The sequence below is a fragment of the Musca autumnalis genome, unplaced genomic scaffold (assembly GCF_047663935.1).
Source record: "Musca autumnalis isolate F117 unplaced genomic scaffold, ASM4766393v1 scaffold_2, whole genome shotgun sequence".
Taxonomy (NCBI): Eukaryota; Metazoa; Arthropoda; class Insecta; order Diptera; family Muscidae; genus Musca; species Musca autumnalis.
In genome coordinates, this window is record NW_027411755.1 from 29,859,374 (window position 1) to 29,869,686 (window position 10,313).

The window sequence follows — 10,313 nt, forward strand, 5'->3', positions numbered from 1 at the left end:
AAAAGAATTTTTAGAGGACCCAAAGTGACATAAAACGTGGATTTTTTAAAAGAATTTTTAGAGGACCCAAAGTGACATAAAACGTGGATTTTTTAAAAGAATTTTTAGAGGACCCAAAGTGACATAAAACGTGGATTTTTTAAAAGAATTTTTAGAGGACCCAAAGTGACATAAAACGTGGATTTTTTAAAAGAATTTTTAGAGGACCCAAAGTGACATAAAACGTGGATTTTTTAAAAGAATTTTTAGAGGACCCAAAGTGACATAAAACGTGGATTTTTTAAAAGAATTTTTAGAGGACCCAAAGTGACATAAAACGTGGATTTTTTAAAAGAATTTTTAGAGGACCTAAGTGACATAAAACGTGGATTTTTTTAAAAGAATTTTTAGAGGAACCAAGGCAACATAAAACACGATTTTTTTAAAAGAATTTTTAGAGGAACCAAGGCAACATAAAACACGATTTTTTTAAAGAATTTTTAGAGGACCCAAGGCGACATAGAATGTGGGTTTTTTAAAAGAATTTTTAGGGGACCCAAGGCGACATAGAATGTGGGTTTTTTAAAAGAATTTTTAGGGGACCCAAGGCGACATAGAATGTGGGTTTTTTAAAAGAATTTTTAGAGGACCCAAGGCGACATAAAACTTTGATTTTTTAAAAGACTTTTTAGAGGACCAAAGGCGACATAAAACGTGAATTTTTTAAATAAATATTTAGAGGAACCAAGACAACATTAAACATGGATTTTTTAAATAAATTTTTAGAGGACCCAAGGCGACATAAAACATGGATTTTTAAAAGAATTTTAGGAGACCCAAGGCCACAATAAACATGGATTTTTAAATACACTTTTAGAGGACCCTAAAAATACACTTCAAAAGGACCCAAGGCGACATAAAACGTGGATTTTGAAAAAGATTTTTAGAGGACCCATGGCGACATAAAACGTGGATTTTTAAGAAGAATTTTTAGAGGACCCAAGGCGACTTAAACTTGGATTTTTAAAAATAATTTTTAGAACACCCAAGGCGACATAAAACATGGCTTTTAAAAAGAATTTTTAGAGACATAAAACGTGGATTTTTTAAAAGAATTTTTAGAGGAACCAAGGCAACATAAAACACGATTTTTTTAAAGAATTTTTAGAGAACCCAAGGCGACATAGAATGTGGGTTTTTTAAAAGAATTTTTAGGGGACCCAAGGCGTCATAAATCGTGGATTTTTTAAAGAATTTTTTAGAGGACCCAAGGCGTCATAAAACGTGGATATTTAAAATACTTTTTTGGCAACTTGGATAACTATGTGAAATTTAATATACTTGGAGGCAATGCAGGTGACATAACCCCTAAATATTCTCCACCTTTCTTTAAGAATTAAACCTGTAATTAATGTGTTTTTTAGCAAAAATAAAACGCCCATTAAATCATAGGCTGATGGAGGGTTTTGTGTGACATTCTACACCTTTGAAAACGACGACAACAATCATAAGACCGTCACTTTGGTATACCGATAGTCGATAATTGTCAAGTCACATCCACCCACTCGTTCATCAGGGAGGGCCTACCAAATTCCATTCCAAAGTCTTTTCCCATAACACATTTGTATTAGAAAATTATTAGCTTCCCCCATAAATTCTCTTTTATTCTGCGGAAAATAATCAATGTTGAAAATCAAGTTTTTTTTTTTGTTTCAAAGCCTCCATCATTATTCTAACGATTTATCTATACACCACAAAAATAACATCCACTTGAAAAAACCCCAACTCCTATGCACCTAAAACTTGTTCCATCTGCATTCCTTTCTCTGGTAAAAAAAAAAACTAAAAAAAGACCGCAAAATTCTAACAAGCATTTTTCCAGATTTTCTTCCTTTCACAACGGCAAGTTACTGAAAGTCATTGAACTGCCATTGTTGCTGTTAAAACTGCATTAGAATTGCAACAATTTTCTTGGTTCGAGAAAAAACATTAAATTGTTGAAGTGCTCAATCTTTAGGCCTTAACACAAAACGCATCATCATCAAAAAACACGATTTGCTACCGATGTCCGTTCTAATGAGCGTGTAGCTGGTTCTTCTTTAACGACATAACTATGGCAAATGTTGTTGAAATTTTCCAGTTCATGTGGTTATTACGAAATAATGCTGGGGATCATAATAATGATAATTGATTAAATACATAAAATTCTATTAGATGCGACATGTTTTCGTATCTAAATGCCGGCAAAATTACTTTCAATAAAAACTAATCGATCAATTAGATGCAGTGGAAGAAATTTCAGGGTGATATATGAAGAAAGAAGGGGAACTTTGGGTAGCTCTAAAAATTCTTTTAAAATTCCACGAAAAACTAATTTAAAAATCCACGTTTTATGGCTGCTTAGGGTGCTCTAAAAATTAATTTAAAAATCTACGTTTTATGGCTGCTTAGGGTGGTCTAAAAATCCATTTAAAAATCTACGTTTTATGGCTGCTTAGGGTGGTCTAAAAATTAATTTAAAAATCCACGTTTTATGGCTGCTTAGGGTGGTCTAAAAAATCATTTAAAAATCCACGTATTATGGCTGCTTAGGGTGGTCTAAAAATGAATTTAAAAATCCACGTTTTATGGCTGCTTAGGGTGGTCTAAAAATTAATTTAAAAATCCACGTGTTATGGCTGCTTAGGGTGGTCTAAAAATTAATTTAAAAATCCACGTGTTATGGCTGCTTAGGGTGGTCTAAAAATTAATTTAAAAATCCACGTTTTATGGCTGCTTAGGGTGGTCTAAAAATTAATTTAAAAATCCACGTTTTATGGCTGCTTAGGGTGGTCTAAAAATTAATTTAAAAATCCACGTTTTATGGCTGCTTAGGGTGGTCTAAAAATTAATTTAAAAATCCACGTTTTATGGCTGCTTAGGGTGGTCTAAAAATTAATTTAAAAATCCACGTTTTATGGCTGCTTAGGGTGGTCTAAAAATTAATTTAAAAATCCACGTTTTATGGCTGCTTAAGGTGGTCTAAAAATTAATTTAAAAATCCACGTTTTATGGCTGCTTAGGGTGGTCTAAAAATTAATTTAAAAATCCACGTTTTATGGCTGCTTAGGGTGGTCTAAAAATTAATTTAAAAATCCACGTTTTATGGCTGCTTAAGGTGGTCTAAAAATTAATTTAAAAATCCACGTTTTATGGCTGCTTAGGGTGGTCTAAAAATTCATTTAAAAATCCACGTTTTATGGCTGCTTAGGGTGGTCTAAAAATTCATTTAAAAATCCACGTTTTATGGCTGCTTAGGGTGGTCTAAAAATTCATTTAAAAATCCACGTTTTATGGCTGCTTAGGGTAGTCTAAAAATTCATTTAAAAATCCACGTTTTATGGCTGCTTAGGGTGGTCTAAAAATTAATTTAAAAATCCACGTTTTATGGCTGCTTAGGGTGGTCTAAAAATTAATTTAAAAATCCACGTTTTATGGCTGCTTAGGGTGGTCTAAAAATTCATTTAAAAATCCACGTTTTATGGCTGCTTAGGGTGGTCTAAAAATTCATTTAAAAATCCACGTTTTATGGCTGCTTAGGGTGGTCTAAAAATTCATTTAAAAATCCACGTTTTATGGCTGCTTAGGGTGGTCTAAAAATTCATTTAAAAATCCACGTTTTATGGCTGCTTAGGGTGGTCTAAAAATTAATTTAAAAATCCACGTTTTATGGCTGCTTAGGGTGGTCTAAAAATTAATTTAAAAATCCACGTTTTATGGCTGCTTAGGGTGGTCTAAAAATTAATTTAAAAATCCACGTTTTATGGCTGCTTAGGGTGGTCTAAAAATTCATTTAAAAATCCACGTTTTATGGCTGCTTAGGGTGGTCTAAAAATTCATTTAAAAATCCACGTTTTATGGCTGCTTAGGGTGGTCTAAAAATTAATTTAAAAATCCACGTTTTATGGCTGCTTAGGGTGGTCTAAAAATTAATTTAAAAATCCACGTTTTATGGCTGCTTAGGGTGGTCTAAAAATTAATTTAAAAATCCACGTTTTATGGCTGCTTAGGGTGGTCTAAAAATTAATTTAAAAATCCACGTTTTATGGCTGCTTAGGGTGGTCTAAAAATTCATTTAAAAATCCACGTTTTATGGCTGCTTAGGGTGGTCTAAAAATTCATTTAAAAATCCACGTTTTATGGCTGCTTAGGGTGGTCTAAAAATTCATTTAAAAATCCACGTTTTATGGCTGCTTAGGGTGGTCTAAAAATTCATTTAAAAATCCACGTTTTATGGCTGCTTAGGGTGGTCTAAAAATTCATTTAAAAATCCACGTTTTATGGCTGCTTAGGGTGGTCTAAAAATTAATTTAAAAATCCACGTTTTATGGCTGCTTAGGGTGGTCTAAAAATTAATTTAAAAATCCACGTTTTATGGCTGCTTAGGGGTGGTCTAAAAATTCATTTAAAAATCCACGTTTTATGGCTGCTTAGGGTGGTCTAAAAATTAATTTAAAAATCCACGTTTTATGGCTGCTTAGGGTGGTCTAAAAATTAATTTAAAAATCCACGTTTTATGGCTGCTTAGGGTGGTCTAAAAATTAATTTAAAAATCCACGTTTTATGGCTGCTTAGGGTGGTCTAAAAATTAATTTAAAAATCCACGTTTTATGGCTGCTTAGGGTGGTCTAAAAATTAATTTAAAAATCCACGTTTTATGGCTGCTTAGGGTGGTCTAAAAATTCATTTAAAAATCCACGTTTTATGGCTGCTTAGGGTGGTCTAAAAATTCATTTAAAAATCCACGTTTTATGGCTGCTTAGGGTGGTCTAAAAATTCATTTAAAAATCCACGTTTTATGGCTGCTTAGGGTGGTCTAAAAATTCATTTAAAAATCCACGTTTTATGGCTGCTTAGGGTGGTCTAAAAATTAATTTAAAAATCCACGTGTTATGGCTGCTTAGGGTGGTCTCATAGGGTGGTCTAAAAATTAATTTAAAAATCCACGTTTTATGGCTGCTTAGGGTGGTCTAAAAATTCATTTAAACATCCACGTTTTATGGCTGCTTAGGGTGGTCTAAAAATTAATTTAAAAATCCACGTTTTATGGCTGCTTAGGGTGGTCTAAAAATTAATTTAAAAATCCACGTTCTATGGCTGCTTAGGGTGGTCTAAAAATTAATTTAAAAATCCACGTTTTATGGCTGCTTAGGGTGGTCTAAAAATTAATTTAAAAATCCACGTTTTATGGCTGCTTAGGGTGGTCTAAAAATTAATTTAAAAATCCACGTTTTATGGCTGCTTAGGGTGGTCTAAAAATTAATTTAAAAATCCATGTTTTATGGCTGCTTAGGGTGGTCTAAAAATTTATTTAAAAATCCACGTTTTATGGCTGCTTAGGGTGGTCTAAAAATTAATTTAAAAATCCTAGGGTGGTCTAAAAATTAATTTAAAAATCCTAGGGTGGTCTAAAAATTCATTTAAAAATCCACGTTTTACGGCTGCTTAGAGTGGTCTAAAAACTCATTTAAAAATCCACGTTTATGGCTGCTTAGGGTGGTCTAAAAATTCATTTAAAAATCCAGGTTTTATGGCTGCTTAGGGTGGTCTAAAAATTCATTGAAAAATCCACGTTTTATGGCTGCTTAGGGTGGTCTAAAAATTCATTTAAAAATCCATGTTTTATGGCTGCTTAGGGTGGTCTAAAAATTAATTTAAAAATCCACGTTTTATGGCTGCTTAGGGTGGTCTAAAAATTAATTTAAAAATCCTAGGGTGGTCTAAAAATTAATTTAAAAATCCACGTTTTATGGCTGCTTAGGGTGGTCTAAAAATTTATTTAAAAATCCTAGGGTGGTCTAAAAATTAATTTAAAAATCCTAGGGTGGTCTAAAAATTCATTTAAAAATCCACGTTTTACGGCTGCTTAGAGTGGTCTAAAAACTCATTTAAAAATCCACGTTTATGGCTGCTTAGGGTGGTCTAAAAATTCATTTAAAAATCCACGTTTTACGGCTGCTTAGAGTGGTCCAAAAACTCATTTAAAAATCCACGTTTATGGCTGCTTAGGGTGGTCTAAAAATTCATTTAAAAATCCACGTTTTATGGCTGCTTAGGGTGGTCTAAAAATTCATTTAAAAATCCACGTTTTATGGCTGCTTAGGGTGGTCTAAAAATTCATTTAAAAATCCACGTTTTATGGCTGCTTAGGGTGGTCCAAAAATTAATTTAAAATTCCACGTTTTATGGCTGCTTAGGGTGGTCTAAAAATTAATTTAAAAATCCACGTTTTATGACTGCTTAGGGTGGTCTAAAAATTCATTGAAAAATCCACGTTTTATGACTGCTTAGGGTGGTCTAAAAATTAATTTAAAAATCCACGTTTTATGGGTGCTTAGGGTCGTCTAAAAATTAATTTAAGAATCCATGTTTGTTGTGTGCTTAGGGTCCTCTAAAAATTCATTTAAAAATCCACGTTTTATGGCTGGTTATCGTCCTCTGAAAATACTTTTAAGAATCGAAATAATCCAATCTACCTATCTCCATATTTGCCATAAGAATTAAGAGCATCTTAAGCTACTTGGGCTTTAGCAGCTACTTCCTATATGCTATGATCCATAATTATATCTAATTTATTGTAAAAATATTGATTATTCCGAACATCATACACAATAACAAACACACACACCTGCACCCCGTTAGAATAACTAACTGTATTGTTGGAATTTAGAAAGTAAATTTGTGTATCCACGAAATAATTCTAAAGTCGGAAAACAAATACTTAGTACGACGTTTGGCTCCCTAGCTCCACTCCACCTCCATTGAAATGATAAATCCAAACATGTATGAATTATGAATGTATGAACTTATAGTTACCATTTCAATGTTAATCGTTATTATTTTTTGTATTTGTTGTTGTTATTGTGGATGAGATTTTGTTTTTAGTTAGAACGGCACACAACACATCTCCACGCTTTGGAGTTCTGGTTGTCATTGTCATTTTAAACGCTGTTGTTTGTCATCGCCGCCATTGATTCTAAACAAAAAAATTAAATAAAAATTTGTTAAAATAAACATTAAATTTGTTTTTATGCTTAAAACTCACAAATCTAGCAATCAATGTAAACATTTGTTGCCCTGAACCGAAACGGAAATTGTTTTCGTATGGCTGCGACTCGCTAGCATGTAGAACATAGAGGGTTGTTGATATTTTTTTATTAAATATAGTATAGCGGCTAGTTTAAGCCTGTCTCATCTTCGTCGTCAACTTTATGGCATTAACTGACCATGTGAAGTGACATTCAACGTTTTGCGTTCGAAAGATGTTCCGCTCTAAGTGTAGTCGGGGACTGGCTAATTGTAAGCAGGCCTATGAAAATGAAGTGTTAATTGGTTATGGCTATTAAACAAAATCCGAAATAAGAAAAGTTCAGTTTTATGTTATTTTAATGATACTACAGTAGCTTTATTTGTTGTAGAAGCTGTTTGTTGTTTTATGAATGCAAGATGTTCCAAATCAACTAAAGATATGTGATGTGTGAATGGTTTGAGATTTACGTGTCGTGATGGTGGGGTTATTGCACCACTAAAGTGGGACAATTCTTTTTGTAAGAATACCGTTAATGATGATGTTTATACATATGTATGTATATGGCTTGGAAGAGGTATTTTTAGAAAATTTAAAATTATTTTTAAAGCACACAAAAAAGGTTTTAAACGAGCATTTTTTAAGTATTTTTATAAGACTCTAAGCAGCCATAAAACGTGGATTTTTAAATGAATTTTTAGACCACCATAAGCAGCCATAAAACGTGGATTTTTAAATGAATTTTTAGACCACCCTAAGCAGCCATAAAACGTGGATTTTTAAATGAATTTTTAGACCACCCTAAGCAGCCATAAAACGTGGATTTTTAAATGAATTTTTAGACCACCCTAAGCAGCCATAAAATGTGGATTTTTAAATGAATTTTTAGACCACCCTAAGCAGCCATAAAATGTGGATTTTTAAATGAATTTTTAGACCACCCTAAGCAGCCATAAAACGTGGATTTTTAAATGAATTTTTAGACCACCCTAAGCAGCCATAAAACGTGGATTTTTAAATGAATTTTTAGACCACCCTAAGCAGCCATAAAACGTGGATTTTTAAATGAATTTTTAGACCACCCTAAGCAGCCATAAAACGTGGATTTTTAAATGAATTTTTAGACAACCCTAAGCAGCCATAAAACGTGGATTTTTAAATGAATTTTTAGACCACCATAAGCAGCCATAAAACGTGGATTTTTAAATGAATTTTTAGACCACCCTAAGCAGCCATAAAACGTGGATTTTTAAATGAATTTTTAGACCACCCTAAGCAGCCATAAAACGTGGATTTTTAAATGAATTTTTAGACCACCCTAAGCAGCCATAAAACGTGGATTTGTAAATGAATTTTTAGACCACCCTAAGCAGCCATAAAACGTGGATTTTTAAATGAATTTTTAGACCACCCTAAGCAGCCATAAAACGTGGATTTGTAAATGAATTTTTAGGGGACCCTTAGCAGCCATAAAACGTGGATTTTTAAATGAATTTTTAGACCACCCTAAGCAGCCATAAAACGTGGATTTTTAAATGAATTTTTAGACCACCCTAAGCAGCCATAAAACGTGGATTTTTAAATGAATTTTTAGGGGACCCTTAGCAGCCATAAAACGTGGATTTTTAAATGAATTTTTAGGGGACCCTTAGCAGCCATAAAACGTGGATTTTTAAATGAATTTTTAGGGGACCCTTAGCAGCCATAAATCGTGGATTTTTAAATGAATTTTTAGAGCACCCTAATAAGGCATAAAACGTGGATTTTTAAATGAATTTTTAGACCACCCTAAGCAGCCATAAAACGTGGATTTTTAAATGAATTTTTAGACCACCCTAATAAGGCATAAAACGTGGATTTTTAAATAAATTTTTAGAGCACCCTAAGCAGCCATAAAACGTGGATTTTTAAATGGATTTTTAGACCACCCTAAGCAGCCATAAAACGTGAATTTTTAAATGGATTTTTAGACCACCCTAAGCAGCCATAAAACGTGGATTTTTAAATGAATTTTTAGACCACCCTTAGCAGCCATAAAACGTGGATTTTTAAATGAATTTTTAGGGGACCCTTAGCAGCCATAAATCGTGGATTTTTAAATGAATTTTTAGGGGACCCTTAGCAGCCATAAATCGTGGATTTTTAAATGAATTTTTAGACCACCCTAAGCAGCCATAAAACGTGGATTTTTAAATGAATTTTTAGACCACCCTAATAAGGCATAAAACGTGGATTTTTAAATAAATTTTAAGAGCACCCTAATAAGGCATAAAACGTGGATTTTTAAATAAATTTTTAGACCACCCTAAGCAGCCATAAAACGTGGATTTTTAAATGGATTTTTAGACCACCCTAAGCAGCCATAAAACGTGGATTTTTAAATGGATTTTTAGACCACCCTAAGCAGCCATAAAACGTGGATTTTTAAATGGATTTTTAGACCACCCTAAGCAGCCATAAAACGTGGATTTTTAAATGGATTTTTAGACCACCCTAAGCAGCCATAAAACGTGGATTTTTATGCCACCCTAAGCAGCCATAAAACGTGGATTTTTAAATGAATTTTTAGACCACCCTAAGCAGCCATAAAACGTGGATTTTTAAATGGATTTTTAGACCACCCTAAGCAGCCATAAAACGTGGATTTTTATGCCACCCTAAGCAGCCATAAAACGTGGATTTTTAAATGAATTTTTAGACCACCCTAAGCAGCCATAAAACGTGGATTTTTAAATGGATTTTTAGACCACCCTAAGCAGCCATAAAACGTGAATTTTTAAATGGATTTTTAGACCACCCTAAGCAGCCATAAAACGTGGATTTTTAAATGAATTTTTAGACCACCCTAAGCAGCCATAAAACGTGGATTTTTAAATGGATTTTTAGACCACCCTAAGCAGCCATAAAACGTGGATTTTTAAATGGATTTTTAGACCACCCTAAGCAGCCATAAAACGTGGATTTTTAAATGGATTTTTAGACCACCCTAAGCAGCCATAAAACGTGGATTTTTAAATGAATTTTTAGACCACCCTAAGCAGCCATAAAACGTGGATTTTTAAATGGATTTTTAGACCACCCTAAGCAGCCATAAAACGTGGATTTTTAAATGAATTTTTACACCACCCTAAGCAGCCATAAAACGTGGATTTTTAAATAAATTTTTAGACCACCCTAAGCAGCCATAAAACGTGGATTTTTAAATGAATTTTTAGACCACCCTAAGCAGCCATAAAACGTGGATTTTTAAATGAATTTTTAGACCACC